General features: G+C 44.1%; 1 protein-coding gene and 1 pseudogene across 1 annotated transcript in view; both read left to right on the top strand.

Moving 5' to 3' along the window:
• Positions 1-26588, top strand: part of LOC124596492 (ras guanine nucleotide exchange factor P) — a gene marked incomplete at its 5' end in the record, with an annotated part of 330978 nt that overhangs the window by 36058 nt on the left and 268332 nt on the right. The gene's annotated exons all lie outside the window — the stretch shown is intronic.
• Positions 10657-10773, top strand: LOC124560458 (annotated as a pseudogene).

The following is a 26588-nucleotide window of genomic DNA, read 5'->3' as shown; positions in this document are numbered from 1 at the left end:
GTCACACCAGAATAGACCAAGTCTTGGTAGAGTTACAAATTCCAAGAATTCTTCCAACGAATGTAAACATGACGCAGTGAGTGAGATAGGTAGGCTGTTAAACTACAGTCGTATTTCGATAGGACAGTTTCTTTCCCAGTCATTATACAAGCTTTCCATGATTTTTAATTTTTGTAATTTACGTGTGAGTTACTCCATCTCAACAAAGCCAAACCCAATTCCCCCCCCCCCCCCCCCCCCCCGCCCCTCCCTCGCTCGTGTTTGTCCAAGGGAGATCTGTTCGCGCCACTTTCGTTTGTTCTAGATAGATAGTTCGCTGCACGGAGTCAGTTCCAGTTATCACGTTTTTGGGTACGGTTTCATCACGGAATACCACGTTGGAAAAAACCGGCAGTCGCCGATCACCGACGTTAAGCAAAGTCGGACCCGAGTAGCACTTGGATGGGTGACCGTCTGCGTTCGCCAGGTGGAGCTGAATTCAGGGACACGAAAGTCGCCGAAGTGGCCTCCAATTGAACGAACTTGCCGCAGGCCGGGGGCCATGTTGTGGTACTATTACAGTGATTGTACGGCCTAGGGTTCGATCCGCCAATAAATTGTCGTCTTTTTCGTCATCCCTCGGCAATGCCTCTCAATTCGCCCTAGTCTACTGTTCAAACAAACAGCAAATCTACAGAGATTTGAAAATATTTTGACATGCATTGCTTGGCTATGAGATGTGGTGAAAGTGATGGGAAAAAAATCACGCAGTTGTTGTCCGAGAGCTACGCTTTTATTTTTCGTATCTACGTAGAAATCCATCCTGTTTCGTTTCATCTTTATTTGGCCCAATACTACCCATTTGTTTTCTATTGTCAGCAGCGGTCAGTGTGCAGAATAAAGTTTGTGGTACACTCTTGCGTATTTTGTGCTTTAATCTTCGCCTCTCAGCCAGCTCCGATTCGGTCATTAAGGTTGTTGCAGTTCATTTTGCTGGAACTGAGTGGAACGCTAATTAGTGTCACTGAAACAGGATACATGTATTGAAGAGGCCTCTGAAGTGATAGTTACCGAGTATGGCGCTTCGCAGGATTGTGGTTATCTGATGGGATACCGTATGTATTGTGAGTGGGTTTGTTAATTGGTCCTTATAGCTGTATTTCACTTTTATTTGTTCCGGTGGGATCTGTGTTTCGTGGTAATAATATTACGAAGTCTTTGTTCGTAATTTGATTGTATTAATACCGTTCCGGTACTTCACCAGGCATTCCAGTATCGTATGTTACTTTATGTTGCAAGTTTTAGAGCCATGTGTCGCTTTGACACATTGTCAAACGTCGATGACGCATATGAAACGCAGATTAATCACGCCCTGGAGAAGCATGTGACGAGTAAGTGGATTAAAGACGGACAATACCCATTATGGTATAATAATAAAATGTGCAAACTGCAGAGGAAACGGAAATTGTTGCACTCTCGGTTCAAAAAAGAAGGGTGAAATGTCGACAGGCGTAAGTTAGCATAACCTCGTGCAACTGTAAAAATAAAAATAAAAACTAAAAAAAATTTAAACAAATAAAAAACATGTTGCCGAGAACCAGAAAAAATTCTGGTCCTACGTGAAGTCGATAAGCAGTTGAAAAGCTTCTATTCAGTCACAAACTATTTTATATTCCGCCCATCCACAGCTGTTGAAAGGCATGTGTTAGGAAGAATTCTGCTGACAGCTGGTAAAATTGTTGTTTATTAAAACACCACTGGTTTCGCGGCCTAAAGCCGCATCATCAGCTGCAACCTGCATGGTAAAAAGCAACGCACAGTGTCACCACATTTTGTGAATATTAAAATTAATAAAGAAATGTTTAAGATATACACTTCTTTAGGTGCAGGTAAATTTTAAAGAATGGAGCACGTCTTTGTTATCTTTCGCTCGCCGTAGTATTGACAGTATTCCATGAATAATAAATTTTGAGTAGGAACGATGGGTATGATTATGAGATTTTAACGTTGTGAGCATATTTTATACATTCCTTTATTAATTTTAATATCCACAAAATATGGTGACACTGTACTTTGTTTTTTGCCATGTAGATTGCACCTGTTATGCAGCTTTAAGCCGCGAAACCGGTTAGGTTTCAATTTTACCAGTTGTCAGCGTAATTTTTCCTAACATTATTCTTTTCTTTCCCTCGTAGACCAGCGTGATGTGGCAACGGAAGCCAGTAAAGAGAAAGCTGAAGTGCTTGATTATGAAATCCTTCACGCTGCAGGATCGTACAGACATACCATCGTTCGACTGTAGCACAGTCTTTCTCACGGAGGACATAGAAATAGGCATCCCAGTCGTCGAGAAGCAACTGAAAGATTTGAAAAGAAATAAGTCGCCAGACTCGGATGGAATCGCAATTCGGTTTTACAGAGAGAGTACATAACTGCATTTACTGCGATTCGCTCGCCCATCGCGAAGTCCCGACCGACTGGAAAGCAGCGCAGATGAAATGAAATGAAATTATTGTATGGCACTGTTGGCCGGGAGGCTCCATGCGGGGGAGTTCGGCTGCCGTATTGCAAATCCTTTTTAGTTGATGCCACTTTGGCGACTTGCGGGTCAATGATGATGATGATGATGATGATGAAAATGATGATGAATGACACAACACCCAGTCCCCTGCCGAGAATCGAACCCGGGCCTCTTGTCTGGTAGGCGGAAACGCTGCCCCTATGCTGTGTGTGTGTGTGGTTTGAGGTTTTCGGGCGCTAAACAGCGTGGTCATCAGCGCCCAAACGCATAGAAACAGGAACACATGCAGTGAAGGGACGAAGACGGACAACGAACAAGGAGAACGGCTAAAAGACACAGACCTGATGCAGTTACAAATCCTCACATACAGAGGCAAAACAAGAGGAGAAGAAACGCACTAAAAAAGGAAAGGAAACACAAGGAAAAGAGAACAGAAATCGAAGTGAAACAAGTAGGTAATCGTGACTGGCGGACCTCTTACCTAAAGCCTGGGTGAGCCAGTCACCCAGCAGCACATTAAAATCCTCTCCCTAAAATCTGAGGCAACAAATTGGACAGGACACAAAACCGTAAGACCTTAACCACAGTCGTTGCGTCGTCTTGCAAAATAGAGGGCAAATCCGGTGGCAAGGAAACCACCGCCCTCTGGTCAGAGAATAAAGGACAGTCAAGTAGAATGTGGCGGACAGTAATCTGGACGCCACAAGCACTGCAGATTGGGGGGTCCTCCCGCCGGAGTGAAAAACCGTGCGTTAACGGACTGTGCCCGATGCGGAGGCGAGTGAGGAGAACCTCATCCCTCCTGCATGACTGGTAGGACGTACGCCATGGCCGCGTGGTGGCCTTGACCAGACGCAGCTTATTTTCACCGACTACCAGCCACTCCTCTTCCCATTGACGCATAACACGAAAACGCAAAAGGGAGGTAACAGCATGGAGGGGGACGGCACATTCAACAACGTGAGGGAGGGAACATGCATCTTTGGCAGCCACATCCGCCAGTTCGTTTCCCCTAATACCCACGTGCCCCGGCACCCAGCAGAAAGAAATCTCCTTCCCCTGCCGTTGCAGGTGGAGTAGGGCATCATGGATGTTCTGGACGACCGTATCCGCTGGGTACAAGTGTTGCATGGTCTGAAGGGCACTCAGGGAGTCAGAACAGATGAGAAACTTAAGACTGGGAACACATCTCATCTGCTCCAACGCCCGCAAGATCGCAAAAAATTCGGCATCAAAGATGGTAAACGCTGCAGGAAGCCGTAACTTGACGACTCGATCAGGGAAAACAATAGCACAACCAACAGAGTCCCCCTGTTTAGAGCCATCCGTAAATACTGGTACATGGTCGGCATGCTGGTTTAAAATATCGTAAAATAAGGAGGTAAAAACAAACGCAGGAGTGCAGCTCCTCCGGTACTCTGACAAGTCTAAAAGGACGCTGGGCCTCTGGAGCAACCAGGGAGGCAGGCGGGTAAAACCCTGGAGTTGGGGTGCCACGCGCTCCACACTAAGGGACTCTAGGAAATGCTTGGCACGAATCCCAAATGGTCTCGTTGCCCTGGGACGACTGGAAAAGAGACGTTCCATAGGCGGTCGGGCAACAGTAGGGTATGCAGGGGAGGTAGGACAGGCAAGGAATTGCACACGCGTCGCACCATGAGGAGTTTCCGCCGTATGGCGAGCGGCGGTTCCCCTGCCTCAGCACACAGGCTGGGGATGGGACTGGTACGGAAGGCACCAGTAGCCAGCCTGATACCCTCATGGTGTACTGCGTCAGGAATCTTCAGATACGAAGGCCTCGCTGATCCATACACAGTGCATCCATAGTCAAGACGCGACCGGACGAAAGCCCTATGAAACTGCAGCAGACGCGCCCGATCTGCTCCCCAGGACCGATGGCTCAGACACTTCAAAATATTCAGCGCCTTCAGGGCCCGCGCCTTGAGGTCTTTAAGGTGCGGCAACCACGACAACTTGGAATCAAAAGTGAGGCCCAGGAACCTCACAGTGTCTCTAAAAGGAAGAATGGTGTCCCTCAGACGCAATTCAGGGGAGGTAAAAGCACGTCGAGAACGATTAAAATGAACACACACACATTTGTCTGCAGAAAAGGTAAAACCCGTCTTCGCAGTCCATGCCTCTAATCGCTTTATCGTAAGCTGCAGCTGCCGACTAGCAGTGACAAGACTGGAGGAAGAACAGAAAACTGCAAAATCGTCCACAAACAAGGAGCTCTGGGCAGGACTCCGGATAGTGGACGTGATACTGTTAATGGCGACGGCAAAGAGGGTGACACTTAAAACGCTTCCCTGAGGAACACCATTCTCCTGCACGTACAAATCAGATAGCACATTACCAACCCGATATCGAAAGAGGCGGCGGGAAAGAAAGGACCGAATGAAGATGGGGAGATGGCCACGAAAGCCCCACTGATGGAGTTGATTGAGGATAAGACGGCGCCAAGTAGTGTCATACGCCTTATTAATGCCAAAGAATACACCTAGACAATGCTGGTTACGTAGGAAGGCCTGCTGGATGGCCGCCTCAAGCAGGGTCAAGTTGTCTATAGTTGAACGACCCCTATGCTACGGAGGCGGACAGCGCAGATGACTTCAGTATACAAGATGACTTCAGTATACAAGAGGGGTAAAGAACAGACCTGCAAAATTGCAGACCAATGTCATGAACGTCGGTTTCCTGCAGCATTCTTGATCATCAAGTTCGAACACAATAAATTTCCTTGGAACAGAGTAGTTACTGTTCACAGATCAGCACGGATTTAGAAAGAATAGTTAGTGCGACATCCTGCGAACCATAGATGAGGGGCAAGAGGAGGAGTTATTTTTTCCTATATTTCCGATACGATACCCCACTGCAGACTGGTAACAAAGGCCCGAGATTACGAAATAGGTTCCCAAATATGAGAGTGGCTCGAACACTTCTTAAGTAATAGAAACCAATACGTTGGTCTGTACGCAAGTGTTCATTAGAGATAGAGATGTCGTTAGAAGTGCCCCAAGGAAGTGTGACAAATGTTCTGACGGGTAGGTGAACAATCTGCGACTTTTTGCTGGCGGCGCTGTAGAGTTCGGGATACTGTTGTCGTTGACTTACTGTATGAAGATATTGCATGACAGAATTTCTATTTGGTGTGATAAGTGACAGCTTGCTTTAAATGTAAAGAATGTAAGTTAGCGAAGATGAGTAGGAGAAACAATACTGTAATGTCCGAATACAAAATTAGTGATCTATCGCTTGACACAGTGACGTCGATTAAATATCATGGCATAACTTTGCAAAGGAGTAGGAAATAAAATGAGCTCGTACATCGGAAGTGGGGAAGGCGAATGGTCTGCTTCGGTTTATTGGCAGTATCCTAGGTATGAGTTGCTCACCTGGAGACCGCCAACGGAACACTAGGGTGAACTATTCTTGAGTACTACCAAGCTGTTCGGGATTTTCATCAGATCGGATTAAAGGAGGAGGTCGAAGCAATTCAGAGGCGTGCTCCTCGATTCGTAACTGGTAGGTTCGATCAACACGCGAGTATTATCGAAGTGCTCTGATAACTCAAACTGGAATTTCCGGAGGAAAGACGATGTCCTTTGCGTGAAACACTGTTGAAAAAGGTTGTTACTGTCTCCACCCCACGCTCCTCCTAATACAACTTGCAGTCAGTCAGTGTTTTAATGTGCACCGATGGCTACGATTTTAATAATAATATCAATAAAATACATGAAATTTTTTAATGTAATAGTAGTAATAGTTTGCTTTCGTCAGTGCTTAGTGAATCTCTTTGGCATAATTATAGAGGAACTGGATTTCAGGGAAATAATTGGTTTGAATAAATCGTCTTAAAATTTAATAAGTACATATGACATAGAATTGATTCAGAAACTACACTCCTGGAAATTGAAATAAGAACACCGTGAATTCATTGTCCCAGGAAGGGGAAACTTTATTGACACATTCCTGGGGTCAGATACATCACATGATCACACTGACAGAACCACAGGCACATAGGCACAGGCAACAGAGCATGCACAATGTCGGCACTAGTACAGTGTATATCCACCTTTCGCAGCAATGCAGGCTGCTATTCTCCCATGGAGACGATCGTAGAGATGCTGGATGTAGTCCTGTGGAACGGCTTGCCATGCCATTTCCACCTGGCGCCTCAGTTGCACCAGCGTTCGTGCTGGACGTGCAGACCGCGTGAGACGACGCTTCATCCAGTCCCAAACATGCTCAATGGGGGACAGATCCGGAGATCTTGCTGGCCAGGGTAGTTGACTTACACCTTCTAGAGCACGTTGGGTGGCACGGGATACATGCGGACGTGCATTGTCCTGTTGGAACAGCAAGTTCCCTTGCCGGTCTAGGAATGGTAGAATGATGGGTTCGATGACGGTTTGGATGTACCGTGCACTATTCAGTGTCCCCTCGACGATCACCAGTGGTGTACGGCCAGTGTAGGAGACCGCTCCCCACACCATGATGCCGGGTGTTGGCCCCGTGTGCCTCGGTCGTATGCAGTCCTGATTGTGGCGCTCACCTGCACGGCGCCAAACACGCATACGACCATCATTGGCACCAAGGCAGAAGCGACTCTCATCGCTGAAGACGACACGTCTCCATTCGTCCCTCCATTCACGCCTGTCGCGACACCACTGGAGGCGGGCTGCACGATGTTGGGGCGTGAGCGGAAGACGGCCTAACGGTGTGCGGGACCGTAGCCCAGCTTCATGGAGACGGTTGCGAATGGTCCTCGCTGATACCCCAGGAGCAACAGTGGCCCTAATTTGCTGGGAAGTGGCGGTGCGGTCCCCTACGGCACTGCGTAGGATCCTACGGTCTTGGCGTGCATCCGTGCGTCGCTGCGGTCCGGTCCCAGGTCGACGGGCACGTGCACCTTCCGCCGACCAATGGCGACAACATCGATGTACTGTGGAGACCTCACGCCCCACGTGTTGAGCAATTCGGCGGTACGTCCACCCGGCCTCCCGCATGCCCACTACACGCCCTCGCTCAAAGTCCGTCAGCTGCACATACGGTTCACGTCGACGCTGTCGCGGCATGCTACCAGTGTTAAAGAGTGCGATGGAGCTCCGTATGCCACGGCAAACTGGCTGACACTGACGGCGGCGGTGCACAAATGCTGCGCAGCTAGCGCCATTCGACGGCCAACACCGCGGTTCCTGGTGTGTCCGCTGTGCCGTGCGTGTGATCATTGCTTGTACAGCCCTCTCGCAGCGTCCGGAGCAAGTATGGTGGGTCTGACACACGGGTGTCAATGTGTTCTTTTTTCCATTTCCAGGAGTGTATAATAGTAACAATCTTTCACAATGTCGATAATTTGAAAATTTATACAGTGAAAAAGCATAGTGTGCAACCATTATTAGCTCTAAGATTAACACATATGGTTATGCGAGCGTGTCAGTGCGAGGAATGCTGTTAATTCCAGCCGCTTGTACCTGTATTCGGGAACGTCTTTTGAGTGCTGTGGTTGTACCCAACAGCACCCCACACCATAGGGCCTCGAGTTGCCGCTGTAGGTCCTGTGCGAACACGGTCACTGTGGTGCCACTCCCACTGTCTGCGGTGAAACAAAATAGGGCCATCATTTTCAAGCAAACAGGACCTAGATTCGTCCGACAACACTATCTGATGCCATTCCTATTCCCAGTGACGTCGTTCCATTCACCATTGCCGTCTAGCATGTTTCTACATGTTCGTCATAGGTGGGCGGAGAAGTGGACGACGCGCACGTGACCTACGCTGTAATAAACGGCGATAGGCAGTAACCCCTGATAGTGTATGAGGTGTTTCACTGTTGCGCCAGAGCAGAGGAAGACGCAGATCTTTCCTGCAACGCCACTCGTATGGGGTGTTGACCTTCTCGAGGTATGATCTGGGTGGTGCGACCTGACCAATCTCGTCGTATTCAATGGCCTTCGCCGGCGGCTGTGGCCGAGCGGTTCTAGGCGCTTCAGTCCGAAACCGCGCTGCTGCTGCTGCGGTCGCAGGTTCGAATCCTGTCTCGGGCATGGGTGTGTGTGATGTCCTTAGGTTAGTTGGGTTTAAGTAGTTCTAAGTTCTAGGAGACTGATGACGTCAGATCCATAGTGCTTAGAGCCATTTGAACCATTTTTTGCTGCGGCCTTAACCATTCTGCACACACCCGTTGCGCTGCCGAAACGCTTCGTCCCTCACGAGCAGCAGTTTCCCAGATGCATCAAATTCTCTCGTGCCAATGATGCGCCCTCTTACAAAATTAATGATTTGACGGTATAGTTCGCGCATACGTCTGCGAGACATCCTGTGCGTCTGCTCAAGTCAACAAAGCGAACAGCAGGCACATTTTACCGGTAGGTGGCGCCCGCCGCGATATCCATGTTGACCTTTAATGCGCGAACCGACGTGGTTCAGATGTTAATAATTTCTGCAGCACATACTAATTTACATGTCCTGTGAATATGAACGTGTTATCTCTAGACGTTGCCTTGCCGCAGATGATACACCGGTTCCCGTGAGATCAACGAAGTTAAGCGCTATCTGGCGTGGTCGGCACTTGGATGGGTGACCATCCAGGCTGCCACGTGCTGTTACCATTTTTCGGGGTGCACTCAGCCTCGTGATGCCAATTGAGGAGCTACTCGACCGAATAGTAGCGGCTTCGGTCAAGAATACCATCATAACGACCGGGAGAGCGGTGTGCTGATCCCACGCCCTTCGTATCCGCATCCACCACTGAGGATGACACGGCGGTCGGATGGTCCCGGTAGGCCACTCGTGGCCTGAAGACGGGGTATCTCCAATCGTTCAAGGTTTTTTCTGAACATGAGTAAATTATGCAAAAATTTAAATGCTTTTATTAGTTTCTTGGGAGGGGGCGGCGGATACTTGGGATACTTGACCCCAATTGATAGTGGAAAGCGACGGAATTTGGAGAGAGGGTGAGAGAGAGAGACGGGCAGAGAGGACCGAGTGTACCTCGTGGCGGATGTTTATTCGGAGAGCCCGAGAGGTTGGTGCAGTAAGCGGATCAGCCGCCTTGGCTCGCGCACAAAGGCGGCGGTTCGCGGGTAATCCATCGCCAGTGTCACGGCGCAGCTCGGCGCCACAAAGACTCGGCCGACCGTCCCGTCCCCCTGAGTCGTCCGCCGCGCCCTGCAGCCCAGCCCCACACTTGATGCGGCGCGTCTTCTGCTGTGCACCCCACTTGGCCAAACAGTCGAACGCGACCAGTCGAGGGGAACGAAATAGAGAGAGAGAGAGAGAGAGAGAGAGAGAGGGAGAGAGAGAGAGAGAGTGGGGGGAGGGGGTGAGAGCTGCGGCGGTCAGTTCCGGTGCGGTTCATTCCACCGCTAGCTTACGTCACTTCAGGCGAATCACCGTGCGGTTCCGTAACAGTCGAGTGCTGTCGAATTTTAATTCACACTATCTGATCTAAAGTATCCGCACATCCCTATGTAATACGGAATTGACCACTAGATGTCACGAGAGGCGGATCAATCAGTTTAAAAGGAGGTGGGGAGTTGGTGTTGTCAGCAAACAAGCTGTAACACCAGAATATGTCGATCAGGATCGCTCAGTGATGTCGAACGTGCACTAGTCATTGGATGTTACCTGAATTACAAATCAATCAGGAACATCACAACCCTTCTAAAGCTGCCCAAATCGACGGTTAGTCATGTGGTTGTGAAGTGGAAACGTGAAGGGAAAGCCCAACCAAACCAACACCAAGCACACCTCGCAGGGAACGTCGAGCATTGTGGAGGGTGGTTGTAAATAAATAAATAAAAAAGTAAAATAAAGACAAGAAATCAGCGGAAGGAGTCATTCGTGAGTTGCGAAGTGCCACCAGCAGTCCAGTTAGGACAATGACTGTGCGTATAGAATTAAAAAAGATGTAATTCAGTGGTAGCTCCTCATAAGCCACGTGTCTGTATAGTCAACGCCACTGGGCAGTGAATGATTGGAATCGAGTGACTTGGAGTGACAAATACGATGTGGCAAGTACCAGTACGAAAGAGGTGGTTTTGGGTTATCTTGGTGTTTCCCATCGTTAAGGTACGGTCTCTTTAATACGGTAAGAAAACGCTAAACGCGGAAGGATCTGAACACATTTTACAGTACTGTGTACTGCTTACAGCGCCAACGGCCTTGCCGCAGTGGTAACACGGTTCCCATCAGATCACCGAAGTTAAGCGCGGTCGGGCTGGGCTAGCACTTGGATGGGTGACCATCCGGTCTGCCTAGCGCTGTTGGCAAGCGGGGTCCACTCAGCCCTTGTGAGGCAAACCGAGGAGCTACTTGATTGAGAAGTAGCGGCTCCGGTCTCGGGAACTGACATACGGCCGGGAGAGCGGTGTGCTGACCAGACGCCCCTCCATATTTGCATCCAGTGACGCCTGTGGGCTGATGATGACATTGCGGCCGGTCGGTACCGTTGGGCCTTCATGGCCTGTTCGGGAGGAGTTTTTAGTTATTTGGTACTGCATACAGTACAGGTACAGTTCCCAGACTACCGTTGTTTTAATCAATATGATACTGCACCTCCTCACAAAGCAGCATTGGCGAGACAATGGTTTGTGAATAATAACGTTCTTGGAATGGACTCGCCTGCCCAGAGTCCCGATCTCAACCGAGTGGAACACCTTTGGGATGAGTTAGGAAGTCGATCTGGCTCCAGACCCCGGCGTCCAACATCACTGCTCTCTCTGGTTTCTGCTCTTGAGGAAGAATGGGCTTCCATTCCTTTAGACATCCAAACAGGTAAATGGAAGTGTCCCCAGCGCAGTTGAAGTCGTCATAAAGGCAAAGAGTTGACACATCTCTTACTAATTTCCACTAACAGGTGGCTCGTTATTTTGATCAGATAGTATATGTTTCCTCATTAATAGGCTGAATTTGCGCTGCTGTGACATAATAATCTTATGTTGTAGAGCAGCCTAGATTTGCCCTCAAATCGACGGCACACAAAACTTGCCGATAATTGTGATTTGACACAGAAGGCAGAGCTGAGTGGGAGGATAATGTTTTAAAAAAAGGCGTTGGAAGATGAACGACACAAAAAATGAAACAAAGGTAACGAAATGCAGTCAAATTAAATCCAGCAATTCTGAGGCAGCTAGAGCAGGTAAAATAGTAGATGTATTTTGGTATTTGGGAAGTAAAATCACTTATAATAAGAGTAGAGGTGATAAAGCTAGTGTAACAGCAAGGAAAGCGTTGAAGATAAATTTGGTAACGTCTGCTCGAATTTTAATTATTAGGAAGTCTTTTCTGTAGGTTTCTGTTTACAATATGGCCTTGTACTGAAGCGAAACGTGGACGATATTCGGTTAAGACAAGGAGAGAACAGAAGTTTTTTGAAATATGATGCTACAGATGACCCCATTAATGAGGTTCAAATGAATGCAGCTAGCAATAACTGTACTAAGATGAAGAGGCTTGCACAGGACAGAGTAGCTCATTCAGACCAATCTTTAGGCTGAAGACTATCACCACAACAACAGTATTAGTCCAACTCTATATATTTGTGAGGCTCGTTTTTGTAATCACCAGGTTATCGAGTGGTCTTCAGATGCCGGAGTTTTTCGTTTTTAGCCATCAATGATTGCTTTACTAAGATTCTGTTCCTCACCTGTTGTCACTTGGTCGTGATCTTTTCATGTGAACGTATCCACACATCCTCTACGAGGATAAACCAAGCAAAGACGAAAAGCATAAAAGCATAGTAGTAGCATAGAATACAAGATCTTTTGTAACATTGAAAATCCGGATCATTACAATACTGGAATAAGTGAGAGAATCTCCTCTCTAGAAAGTAAGATTGCCTAGCATGGTAGAGTGAAGGAAGGTAGCATTCTCCAATGAGAGATTCCTGCTGGTGTCAGTTATAAATATGTCTTGGTATGTATTCACGTCTGGAGCACTGCATGGGGATGGAACGTGGGCGAACGGGAATCCGAATAATAAATTACAAACATTTGTAATATGGTACTATGGAGGAATGTTACTAATGAAGTGGGTCGATGAAGTATGAAACGAACTATAATAACAAAAAATAGGTGGGAAAAGTGTCTATTGAAGACGCTTAGTGAAAGCAGGGACAGGTTAACGGGGAATCCGCAACGACGTCCATAGAGAGTTAACTTTGTGCTGGAAGGCCATCAGAGGAAATAAATAGTGGAGAGCAGACAAAGGCTAGATTATGATAAACAGATTATAGAGGATGTTATGAGTAGTGTTTACGTATTAGTCGGCCACAAGCCAACCATTGATCATTTTAGTCTCGATTGCTTCTTCCATTATCCCAGCTCTGCACCAGTGATCAGTTTCAAATCCTTTCACATATTTTTAAGCTTTCAGCTTAATCTTTCATGAAGACTTTTTGGTTATTTGTTTTAGGGTAGTTCAACTAATGGAAGAAACGTTTCTTCTGCAATTTTTTGCTTCATTGTATTCCAGATTCGCTTTGTAGATTCAGCTCACAGTGATATGGTGAGAGTCAGAGAACAGTACGTCTCTCACGCTTTTAAAACTGCATCTGCTTTAAAAATAGGCTTTGGTTTATTATAACGCAGAGTTTTTAAAACCTAGTGTCCTGTGAAGCTCTGTTCAAAATTGAATTTGTTCTGAATGAGCCATTCAGTTACATCCTTTTTGCGAGTTGCAGTAGTGGAGACTATTTGTCTGAGCAGCATGATACGGTGCGTTATTAGGAAGGACTATACTAGCATCTGAGATATTGGGAATCAGCCTCTCATTTCTCTTCTAAAAATCTGTAACAATTATCCCAATTTATATCATCGTGATAATCTACGTATCGAATTTCGTATCGTATCATAAATTAATTGTAGTCCCTCTACTAAACCCATTGCTCCTCCAGCCTGGACAACAACGGGTCTTTGGGTTGCACTGCTATTTGTCTCTATACCCATAACTTCTGCACGCTACGGTACAGTATAATGAGTAACCATCCACGTTTCGTCCTTGGATACAACTGATTCACTTGGCTCCTTTTTGTTATTTCTGATTGCTCTCAAGTATTGCACATCCTTTCCAACAATACTGGAAAGTCCTGTTTGAATGGTTCTCTTGTTTTTACTTTATTTTTTAAAGAAATCCCATCTCTCTCAAAATTTTAATTTTCCGGAAAATCCCCTCCTCCACTGAAAATTTATATTTCATCGAATAAGTGCTTTATTGAAGTCACCTAGAGAAACTATGTTTTTATAATGCCTTTGTTTTCTAGAAGTTTTCAGTTTTACATCGATTTATTTCTCTTTATTAAAGTCTTTCCCAACTATATTACTATTCTTTCTTCCCTACCGTTTTTGCCGGTCACAAGATTGTTTCCTGCTATATCTCCCTCTGTTTTCCACCCTCATGGGTGTTCATGGTTATGGCCCATACCGCACTGCACTGTTGACGATATTTCACGAGAACACACCGAACAACTTGATAGTTTATACACAGCTGGCCTGAAAGCACTGAAAGTGCGATGCTTTTTTCTTATTCACCACTGTACTTGTTTATTGTAATGTCATCTCGTGTTTCCAATCACGGCCACGGGAGGCCAAGTGCAATAATATCGTGGTTGGGTAGTAGAGACGAAAAGATTAGAACAAGATGGGAGGATGTGAAAGATAGTATCAAACCAGCTGAATGGCTAACGATAGGAGGAGAAAAACGTCTTCTGGCCCCAAGACACCTATCATTGTACAGAAGTGAATGCTGCAACTAAGAAACCCGAAGAAGAAGCGGCTGGTTGTGTTTACAATGTAGTGGCTTAGAACGTTATTAAAAAATAAAGACACACGTAAAAATGAAATGAAATGAAATGTCAGAAATAAAAGGCGAGGAAAGAAGTCTATGAAAGGTCTGTAGATTTATCTGATAGTGGCTGTGTGGAATAATGGTATTCAGGCCACTGTAGTAAGTAGTCGGTTCTTTTAAACTGATGACTATTAGGACGAGAACACCAGAGTGCAAATGTCCCTGTCTCCCTCTGCCTCTTCTTTCAGTATGTCAGAATTCCCTTTGGTGGTAGTCGTCGTCGTCGTGATCTCTATATATATTATCAATAGACACTCGTAAAGTTAGAATATCGTAAAACTTCGTAAGTTAAAATTTGAGTGATGATGTTAATTTTGGACTCTGAAGAGTGTATTGAGACCAATTCGATTTAGCTTGCGGATATTAATTAGTGATACTTCAGACAAAGGATATGAATTATACTTTGCGATGCCTGTTACTACTGAGCATCAAAGTTCATTAATGTATCACACCCAGATAATTTTTCTAATGAAATTTTTAGGAAATTGTACACAATCAATTGCGCATACATCGCCACTAACAGCACTGAGTTTCTCATGACCAGGGACAACTACCATACGAACACTATTATTTATGTTACTCCTAATTTTTGGTACCTGTATTTAATTAGTTACATGAGTTTATGTAGTCTCAGACGCAAGCGAAGACCCTGTTGAGGTATAATGCGACCATATTTCTTCGGTAAATAGGTTGTTCCGTAATAAAACTGCTCATAAATGAGTGAGTGCGTGTTTTCCTTGGGCTTTGGTGAGTGAATACTAATGTTGGCTGTAATTAGTTGGGAAAAGAACTCATTGGCTGGAACGGACCGAGTTATATCTCGCCCTTTAGGCTACTGTATGTACAACACTTTTACCATTTCCCTGGTAGAAAAGCCGAAAATAAGGGGTGTATGAATTCCTAAGGTCATCGGTCCTTAGGCGTACACACTACTTAGTAAGTTATGCTAAGAACAACACACACACCCCCATGCCCCCCGAGGGAGGACTCGAACCTCCCGCAGGGAGGGGTGGGGGGCGCAGTCCGTGACAGGACGCCTCAAAACATGCGGCCACTCCGCGCGGCTTGTAACTTTCTTAATGACTAACAGGATAAAAGTTCAAAGTTGAACATTTGCAGATGATTTTCAGTATTAAATTTGTGTAAATGAAAATATATGGTGCCTGAGACCTTTTCAAGTCTCAAACATCTGTGATGTATATATGCAGACTGTAGCAAAATATCTGCACCAAGGCAAGAATTCGAACCTGGTTCTGCCGTTCATTAGGCAGATACGCTAACCATTACGTCACCTTGGTTCAAATGGTTCAAATGGCTCTGAGCACTATGAGACTCAACTGCTGAGGTCATTAGTCCCCTAGAACTTAGAACTAGATAAACCTAACTAACCTAAGGACATCACACACATCCATGCCCGAGGCAGGATTCGAACCTGCGACCGTAGCGGTCTCGCGGTTCCAGACTGCAGCGCCAGAACCGCGCGGCCACTTCGGCCGGCACGTCACCTTGGAGCAGTGGCTTTGCACACCTGCACATATCGCCCTAGCACGCCTACCCCCTCAGTCCAAAATCCCGTTCACTCCTCAGCTCGTTTGGTATTCCTCATAAACTCGAACAGCATTGCAGAGCCTCTTCAACTGTAGGTTTGAATACCTCAGCATCGAACAAAATGAGCCATACTGTCTGAAACTCGGGCATAGGTGCTTTAATCAAATGAAACTATTTGGTTCCCGAGACGTTTTCAAGTCCCAGTGCTGCTCGAGGAGGCAAGTGTGCTAACGTAGACACTGCAGTTGTGCGGAGACATTTACCAGAGTGGCGTAGCAGTTACGTCGGCCTAGTGAACAGTAGACCTGGCTCCGAATCCCGGCCTTGGTAAAAAATTTCCCTACGTCTCTTCAGTCTGCATATATACATACTAAATTTGTGTAACCGATCGGCGTTTTATTTTTTTATTTTTTTGTCTCTCGTTTCGGCGTTGCTTTCACACTTCAGCTTTAATTCTCCCTGGCAATCCAAACTTACCATGCGAAACAAGAACTCTACGTTCACAGTGCTGTAAATGAGAGCTATCAGTCAGATTCTGCATGTAACTGTCTACTGTCCGAAGAACTGAATGTTAACGACTGGACGGGGGAAAGTTAGGGTTTACCGTCCCGTCGATGGAGAGGTTGTTACCGACAAAGCAAAACTTGCTTTGGGGAAGCATGGGGAAGGAAACGGACTGTGTCTTTTCAGTTGAACTATCCCAGCATTTCCCTCCAGTACTTTAGTGAAATTATGGAAAACGTCTCGAATAACACTCCAGTGTCCTACCAATCCGCCATCCCGCTCGCTAAGAACTGGAAGGGAACTAGCATTTTTCTTCACTTAGCATATGGATGCTTCGCGGCAATAAAACAAAATCCGGCAAGAAGCTGTTTTGCTTGAAGTGGTTTTAAGAAATGCACTTGTTTCTTGGGGAGATCTCAAAACTTAGTGTCGCCTTTCACCTACAGTGGAGAGTGATCGCGTCAGTTAAACAACGAAAGTTGGGCTAGATGTACCGTTTTGAAACCTATACCTTTTCTGTAATGAATACCTTACTGTAATAACAGGGGAAGTTGGGAAAGTAATATTAGTACCAGTTAGTTCCAAGTTCCATTGGATGATGGGCTACAAAACGCAAGCGTATGTGTAACCGATGTGGAACGCTAAATTATTCATACAGTCCATTAACGTAATTAAAACACTGCTATAAAAAAGAAGAAAGAAACCATTAGAGAAATTAATGTAAATATGTGGGAGCTCGTATATTTATTTCACGTTGCCTATGTATTACAGCAATGAGGTCGCAGGGAAGGACGTAACTACTGCCTGTGCTATCTGTATATAGAAGCTCAGCGAAGATTCTTCGATGCAGTTCCGCACTGTCTACTGGTAAACAGGTTGACTGACTGGATCGACTATGTAGAAAACAAAACTCTGTGCTTGTTCACTTCAGGGAGACATAGTCAGAAAAGAAAGTAGTGTCGAATGCACATCGGAAATGCGATGGAACTGCTTCAGTACAGGAGAAAGAGCAAATTTTCTTGTCTTGTTAGATGATACCGTCGTATACATGAGGGAAAAAATAAACTCTGTGCTTGTTCACTGCAGGGAGGCATAGTAAGAAAGAAAGCAGTGCCCAATGTACATCAGAAATGAGAAAGGACTAATATTCTTGACTTACTAAACGTACATGAAGGTTGCATTGTTAGAACGTAATTGAGAGACGCCAGATAATGTGGTGGTTGACGCTCATCACAACCAAATGCAGTGTAATCCACTTAAACTAACGTTTATTCTGGTCACTAGAATTATTTATCGCACTCAGTGGAAGCAACTAGCCACAGTGTATTTCATAGGTGAAGAGTTACTCGTCCATGAATATTACTCGTATGTAGTATATCCCAGTTGAATAACAGAGAGAGAGACAGAGAGAGAGAGAGAGAGAGAGAGAGAGAGAGAGAGAGAGAGAGACAGAGAGTGAGAGAGCGAAAGAGAGAGAGAGAGAGAGAGAGAGAGAGAGAGAAGGGGGAAAAGGGTGTTTATTTTCTAGCAGAACTAAAGAATTCAGAAGAAAAGTTAACAGCATAAAAACATTTCGAGAGAAACCACTAAAAGGAAGATCCATGCATAACGTTTCCGAGGAGAAGACAAAGAAGGGAAAGAGTGAAGAGCTTCTAGGAATAGGGGGACAGAAAGGCCAAGTAGCCTTAGGTTCTACGCTGCCAATAGTTGGCCAGATTCGGACGAAGAGAAAGAAACAGCATTTACAAAAATGGTTCAAATGGCTCTGAGCACTATGGGACTTAACATCTGTGGTCATCAGTCCCCTAGAACTTAGAACTACTTAAACCTAACCAACCTAAGGACATCACACACATCCATGCCCGAGGCAGGATTCGAACCTGCGACCGTAGCGGTCACGCGGTTCCAGATGCATCAGTACAAGCAGTTATTGTCATCAGGTGTACTGACACGTGTATTGACGTGGATTGAACAACGGAGTCTACTCCCCACAAAGTTTCACTCTTAAGTACAGCAAAAACTGGGTAGATTTCCAGTAAAATCATTCCTACCTTCTCCATGTAGTCGTTAGTTGAAAAAGAGACATTTGAGTTTTATTTTGATGGAAGAAATAGCATCGGACTTTGCAGTTTTTGATAAGCGTCACCCCCGAATGAACCATTGAAGCAAGTATCGACCAAGCAGGTAACCGTAAATCAGTGTCAACAGCGGCGCTTGTAGCGCAGTAGGCCACGGAAATGCGCAGCGCTGTGCGATGCGGCGCGGCCAAGCTGGACTGTGTGTGTGTGTGTGTGTGTGTGTGTGTGTGTGTGTGTGCGCGCGCGAACAGAGCACAGTCCGCTGATGGCGGGCCAGAGGGGGGATTTGCTGCGAAAAGAAAAAAATCCCCTGGATTTTAAGCCTTAATCCGGCCAGAGCTTTGCTATATGCGGGCCCCACTCCCCCGCCTGGAAATCCTAAGCCGATCCCCCTCTAATCCTGCCGCCCCTACCCGCTCACCCCTCCCCCTCTCCCCCCCACATTTCACCCATCGGATTTCCTCTGGCACACTAATCCTCAGTTTCCCCTAATTCCCTTCGCTCAGCTTAATCCTGCTTTAGATCCGCGCGCCAGATTATATCATCTGGACAGAAAACATTGGGCTCGCCGCGCCGGTCGCTTCACCTGGCTGTGCGCAACGCTAGCCGTCGATCGCGAGAATTTCGCGAGGCCTGCCATCTGCGATTCTGCGCGCCAAGTAGATTACAGATTACCTGTCAGATCGGCCGGCGGCTCATACATTTTGTATCACACTTCCGCGCTCTCCGCCACTGTGTTAAACCCCCGTGTTTTTCCTTTTTTTTCCGCACCGAACTTCTGCCGAACTGTTCGTGGTAGCGCTGTTGGACACGCAAAGTTATATGGATTTGCTGGCCGCCCTGGACTCATATTCGCTCTCCTTAATCGTTCCTCGTGTCAGTGGAATAGCAATACTTTGTTTTCACCGTTTACGACATAGTTGTACAATCGTATTTATTGCCAAATATCAGTCTCGGATCTCCCTTCGGTACTAGGATTTTGTTCTGTAGCTTAATGTCACGTCTATAAATGCTTCGTACTAGTGAAAAACCCACGCTACACTATGGCTACAATTCTACGTCAGATTGTACGTCTCTCTTTAACTACCGCTGCCTGGAGGTTCTGCAACCTCTGCTACAGAACTATGCATAGTAAAGTACTGCGACGTTCAAACCAAGTTTCTGGAAGACGACCTCTTCTCTTTTACTTATATAGGTGCAACCCTTCGTTACTTTGTCCACCTCGTCGTTGTGCTGGTTCATTCTGGTGCCTTGTGTTTTATCTGTTAGTAATTCCATCTCTCAGATTAAACAATTTCAAAATGGTTGAAATCGATCTGAGCACTATGCGACTTAACTTCTGAGGTCGTCAGTCGCCTAGAACTTAGAACTAATTAAATCTAACTAACCTAAGGACATCACACACATCCATGCCCGAGGCAGGATTCGAACCTGCGACCGTAGCGGTCGCTCTGTTCCAGACTGTAGCGCCTAGAACCGCACGGCCACTCCGGGCGGCAAACAATTTCAGCTAACAACGAAAAGCGAAAGTATCATTCTTACTGTTTCGTACAGCGTCATAGCTAGTTCTTGGAGTGCTGGATGAAGATTTTTCTCAGAGGTACTGGCTCATCTCGTTTTAACTGATAGTTTTATACCCCTTTAATACGACTTCCTTGAATTCTAAATTATAGGTGCTAATAAATTTTGGCTTCGCACACTGTGTCTGTGTCTGTCCTAAAGTTATTCCAACTATTTATTTACTTAATTTTACTCGCCATTTGTCCATTTATTCTACCGAGCACTGGAAAATTGCATAATAAGTTTAACACAGTTTGATGCATAATCCGTAATATTTCCACAACGGACGCAACGTTAATTTGATTTGAAGAGTGCTGCTGCCGACAACCCTTCAGTAAACATGCTGACACACATTTACGATAACTAGACACGCAGTACACTTACTGAATGTTGACTTTCCCCGGCTTACATTATTGATGAGAAGCTCTCTGGAATCCAGCCGGGTGGCTGCGTTACGATACGGCGACATTTGGAAGCGTTTTGTACTCAACTTCTTCATACTCACCATCTTCATCGCCAAAAGATGTGACATTCTTCAAAACGTCGTGGTATCTTAACGCCCTCTCCTGGCTAGATATCCGCTATAAAAATTGTCTTCCGTTTCTAAATTTATAGGATGCATATCAAAATGCACTCTATCGGACTGTACTTCTCATAGCATAGTTTTTGTTGCGTTTTCCTCTCGCTCCATTCCAGTATAGAGAGTACGAGGCGTTACTCTCTTAATTTCTGCTTCACGGTCTCAAAAGGAATAGTAAATTGAGGAAGAAGAAACTTCGTAAATTTTATTTTGAAATTTTCTAAATAGTATTTCGTCAGCTATTAGATACCCACAGTCAAACGTTTGCCAGTTTATTTCGCATTTTCAAGAGAATCAGGCATATCTGTAAGCATTCGCGCTGGCCTTTCCCTTTATCAAATAAATTTCTTCTGTTAATTCAACTTGAGCAGTATTCATGTGTAGGCATCACAAATGCTTATAAAACTGTAGTTTTCCAGAATCCTAACAATAAACGGATACTTGTGACTTTCTTTAACTACAAATGAGCCTGTGAGATTGTTTCACACCGTATCAGCAATCTGCTATGTTCCAAGTATTTTATGATAAGTGAGTCACTAATGTATCTCGCAAGAAAAATTTACCTTACGACGCAGTGTGGCAGATTTCATTGCTTACCGTAACTCCGCAGGTAATGCTAGGTAGGACAAAGAAACCTTTCAGATTTTAGTTCGAGTTTCCTGTCAGTTACGTGTCGTTAAACACATCAGAAAAAAAAATTAACGAACAATCGACCAGCTCCATTTATTTCACATTGCATGCTATACAGGCGGCATGTTTTTGTCGTGAAATTAGAGAAGCCAATTATTTGAAAATGAAAGCCCTTGAATTATTCTTGCACGATCGCTGTGGTTATCAATAAAGAAAAGAAATTATGTAATCCTTCCAGAGTTTTCTGGTCTGGTTGCAGGTATTTCTGCGAAATAATTTTACTTTGTGAAAGATACGTCTGTTAACGTTTAAGAAGTTTCATGCTAGAGTCTCCTGTTGGGAAAACTTTTGTTCTTTTATCCATAGCAGGAAACAATTATTAGGAAGTAGAACGCAAGTAACTATGGCGTCACGTAGTTGCAGTACACGTAATATACGTACGAATGATAGACCAACGTAGAGAATGGCAATTCTGGCTTCATTATAGTTCTCAGTGGCCACCATCTTTTTCATCCCCGGTGCTGTCAAACCAAGACTGGAGATTACTTGCACCAAACGAATAAAGCTCTCCAGTGGTACCGATGTTAGAACCACTGCTTCTGCTTTTAGGGATTTCGCTGAAACGTCTTACATCACGCATGGCTTAGGGCTACTTTATTTTGGCAGGGACTTAGGTAAATTCGGTATAAAATTGAACTTCGTGTGGTAACTCTGTTGTTTATAGTCAAGACCACTCGACGTATTACTTTATGTTCCACTGATTTAATAATGGGGATTTCCTCGAATCCTTGTTTAATGTAATCCGTCTACTTGTAGCTTACTATATTAACAGTGCTATTATCTTTGTTAAAGGCGACATCGGAACTGAGTCGTATTATACCAACGGCAATCGCATGAAAAGTTGACTGATTACACAGGCTGTGTATCTGTGTAATCTGCAAGTAGAACGCAATCTGGAGAAACGGTTTGTGGAAGATGTTTTTAGACAAAAATGGTTCCAATGGTTCTAAGCACTATGGGACTTAACATCTGAGGTCATCAGTCCCCTAGGCTTAGAACTACTTAAACCTAACTAACCTAAGGACATCACACACATCCATGCCCGAGGAGGATTCGAACCTGCGACCGTAGCGGTCACGCGGCTCCAGACTGAGGGGCCTAGAACGGCTCGGCCACATCGGCCAGCGTTTTCAGACATTAACAATTTTTTTGATGACAAAAAGCAACATGCAAAAATCAGACAATGAACGGAGATATCAAGCACTCATCAAAGTGAAGAATTTAGCGTTTAATGTAAGGAAGAAATAAAAGAAAATACTGGGAGGTGAAATTTATTGGAATAAGGTACTAAGCTTCAAAGATCACCGTGGCAATTTTATTTACGAACACCTCGAAGTGATCATTTCATTTTTACTAGCTGTTCCATCTTCGAATACTGAGGTAGAAAGATTGTTCAGTGTTCTCAAAATTGTGAAAATAGACAAAAGAGATAGACTTCACAACTCTATCCTTAACGGGTAACTTTTCACAAAAATGGGAATTCTAGGGGAAAAAATTCTCAGTTGTGCCATGTAAGTGCAGTGAAAAGATGTAAAAGTACTGCTTCAGCTTCTGATCCCGTTCCTGTGGTATGTTATACGTATTTCATGTTATTAAAGACGTGAGGTAATATGTTGTTCTTTACTTTAACTATATACCCTAAATATAGAGAATTTTAAGATTTTTCAAGGTATTTTATGGATGATCCCGAAAGAATCTAGGATAAAACAAAAATCGTTCGTGGAAAATCTGGTTGGAGCTATGAGAGTTTCGCGTTAATCATATTGGTGGAAAGGAATTGCCTAAAATTTGTTTCCGAATTCAACCTGTTCCATATTTGTAAGACGTACAGATTTCGTTACATTCCCTGTAGCACCAGATGCAGTCATCTACGACGTTAAATAATCATTCATGTAATATAAAAATGGAAGTGTTTCATAAAAGGCATACGGAACGTATTATACAATGGTAGTCAATGTCTGCAGTTTTGGTAGTTCCTAAGTAGTACGGGTTCCGCGGTTAATACTTTCAAAACTGCTTCCAAAATAAGTTAGTGTTGTCTCATGGGCAGGCAACCTCGAAATGGCAAATTAGTTTCACTGACATTGATTAGTTCCCAGTTGTTGAACGGTCAGCCAATTAAAGAGCATAATGTATATAGTTATTTTCAGTTTCGTCTGTCGGATGAGCGTGACATTATTGTCAGCAATAGAATGCACGCTGTTTTGCGTTTCCGTGGACAGAAATCGAATGGAATTACATTAAATCCAGATAATCCTAAAAACGTATGAAATTTCTGCAAATAAAGCTGTTTCCATGGCGGCGGCGCGCTTTGTTCCGCTTCAAAGGGAACAGGGGCGCAGTGCAGCTGGTAAATAATAAATTGCTATAAACGTAATTCCTTCACCAGAGCATCCTATAAATGAGAGAAGCGCACTTGTAACTTAGTCTGAACCTGTACGTTTTCAGTGCGGACGAAGTGTGTTTAGGAAAATGGTTGGAAAAAAGGTAAAGAAAATGTTGTTTAAAATTGCTTAATACTGTAACCTTCTAATAATTACCGTAGCAGTTATGATCGCTCGCAGTGCATCAAATGAGCGTTGAAGCAACTTTTTACATCATCTAAGTAGGTCCATCTCCGCAAATGTATTCTGCAGTCAAGACCTCTTCCATAGAGCTTGCATATTTTTCAGCTGCATGCTCCCTTATTCATATCTCACTCAAAACTGTGCACAAAATTACCAAGTCGATCTATAAATAGAAAATTGAGAACTGGCACCTTGCTGGTTTAGAGACCTTCGCCATCGCGACCATCGTTTTCCACAAACTTACGGGTGGAACTATTGGTGATTTGAAATTAACACCAAACTTCTTTCACGCTTCTCATTTCGCTAATTGGACCATGATAAACATTCACATATAATCCAGACAAGTGGAGGCCAGTACTTCAGTCTGACATTGAGAAGCGTTGCATCTCTATTACTTTTACCATTACCAGTATATTTTTTCTCGTGCTCTGTCTCTCTTCTAAGCTAAATACAGAGTTGATTTTTCACTACAGCAGACATTCAAGTAAGTACTGGTTCCTTCGTGTGAAATACCGTATTTGGAGGTGATGTTGAACTTTCACGTATAAAGAATCGAGAGCCGTTATTAGAGAATGACCACATAACTTTAAAGAAAGAAAACTGCAAATAGTCACTTTTCGAAATGTTTGTTTATTTCCTTATATTACTTTTCGGATCTGTTGACTCATCTTCAGATGCGATACACCGAAGTTATTTATTTCCGCAGTGTGATACTGGGCACTGGCTTCGTGAAAACAAGATACATAAAAAAAAATTGTAATGTGTCGCCGTGAGTAATGGTTAAATGGCAGGTTTTATCGAGAAACAAATTTTCTTTCTTGCTCGTCGTATAACTGTCGTGTATGACGATACATTAAAGACTATTTTATCTATCTTCTTGTCACTGAGCTAGTACCCAGAATTGCTCCACAGAAATGAAGGTTGAACTTTAGTATGCCCCATCTGAAGAAGAGCCTTAAATTGCTCGAAAACCAGTTAATGAATGTAAACAAGTATTTTGAAAAATTCCTGTCTGCAGTTACTATATTACAGGTTAAAATACAGTAGCACAAATGACTCTGAGCACTATGCGACTTAACTTTTGAGGTCATCAGTCGCCTAGAACTTAGAACTAATTAAACCTAACTAACCTAAGGACATCACACACATCCATGCCCGAGGCAGGATTCGAACCTTCGACCGTAGCGATCGCTCGGCTCCAGACTGTAGCGCGTAGAACCGCACGGTCATTCCGGCCGGCACAGTAGTTTACATTTATACTTGTTACAAGCTAATTTCATCGTAACGCATACAAACTAACGCATTAATATTGTGTAACAGGTTGTTTGATAGCCAGAACAACACATTCATTTTAAGTTTTTATTGGCATGAATAGAGCACAAGTGGTAATTTATTGTAGATCCTGAGTGGATTCATTTTCTGAGAATTTCATATGTGACCTGTGCCGTGGTGAATCCTAATCACCTTTATCTCTGATGTTACGTTGGCAAACTTCCACCGTGACAAACTGAGAAGTATTGATTGTAATACAGAGTAATGAAAAACAGTTGTAAAATGTGCAATTATAAGTCAGATGAGTCAGATGGAAAGATTACGGTACTGTTCTGCACAACAAATCTTACAGATTCTGCGAATATATTTTTCTAAGAATATTGTAGTTCAAACAACTGATAGGGTTCGATGGATTTGATTCTAAATAACTTTTCTGCTACCAGTCGGGATTTTCTTTTATTCATATTTTACACGATGCGGTGCGAGAAATGATTCCCATTTTCAAGTGTGCATTTCTTTGTACTATGCCATTTTTATGTAATGATGTGGGAGATTCTGCTTTGTTTTGTTGACTTTACTGCAATACATAAAGAACCCGCAATCGATTTTTACATGTAGTTAGTGGCAAAATTTGGAAGGACTTGTAACTACAGCTTTCTAATGGTCCATTTGTCCAGAGTCTCACACATGTTAAACATCACTCACAACTTTCAGTGCACAGCACACACAGAGAATAGCTTACATAAACGAATAGATACAAAACTGTTTTTAGACGTACTTGATAGAGATAATGTTACATGTTGTCCACAGATATGCTTTTGTACAGAAGATTTTTATGTTAAAAATATGTATTATAATTTGCTTACATTTATTTTACAATGATGCTTATTTCTATGTGCTACTACTTTCATTTAAGTATATTGTCGAGGCATCTGAAGAAATTCACCGATTCACTTTCAAGTTTTTAGTTTAGCATTTTGTGTTCATATTTTCTGTAGAGTGTATGTATCTCCAGTTCTTCTAACAAACCCAGTTGATGTCTTTTATTTAGTTTGTGGAGTACTTTGACATTTTGCTCTGCTTTTCCAAATGGGTGTGCTGTAGTATGTATGCGTGTAGCTATTGCACACAACATCAGCAGTAGCTACACACATATGTGATACAGGTTTTAGGGCGGCACGTACACAGCATCCTACTTTTCGCTCTTCCAGACTCAGTGAAGGTAAAATTAGAAATTATTCCACGCTCCATTCTGAATGAAACGGAGGAGATTTCATTACACTCCCAGAAAAGTATATGTAGCACCTCCAAGGAAAAGTAGTTCATAGAGAAGCGAGATGATAGCTAGTTCATCGTTGTAGGGGTATATCATAACAATTTCAGAACAAATGAAACACACACATCACAGTAAAGGGTGCCCAAATAGTCGCCCCAGTACACAG

The sequence above is a fragment of the Schistocerca americana genome, chromosome 1, assembly GCF_021461395.2.
Source record: "Schistocerca americana isolate TAMUIC-IGC-003095 chromosome 1, iqSchAmer2.1, whole genome shotgun sequence".
NCBI classification, from domain to species: Eukaryota; Metazoa; Arthropoda; class Insecta; order Orthoptera; family Acrididae; genus Schistocerca; species Schistocerca americana.
The sequence above is the reverse complement of the archived record's forward strand: the minus strand, read 5'-3'. Positions and strand labels throughout refer to the sequence as shown.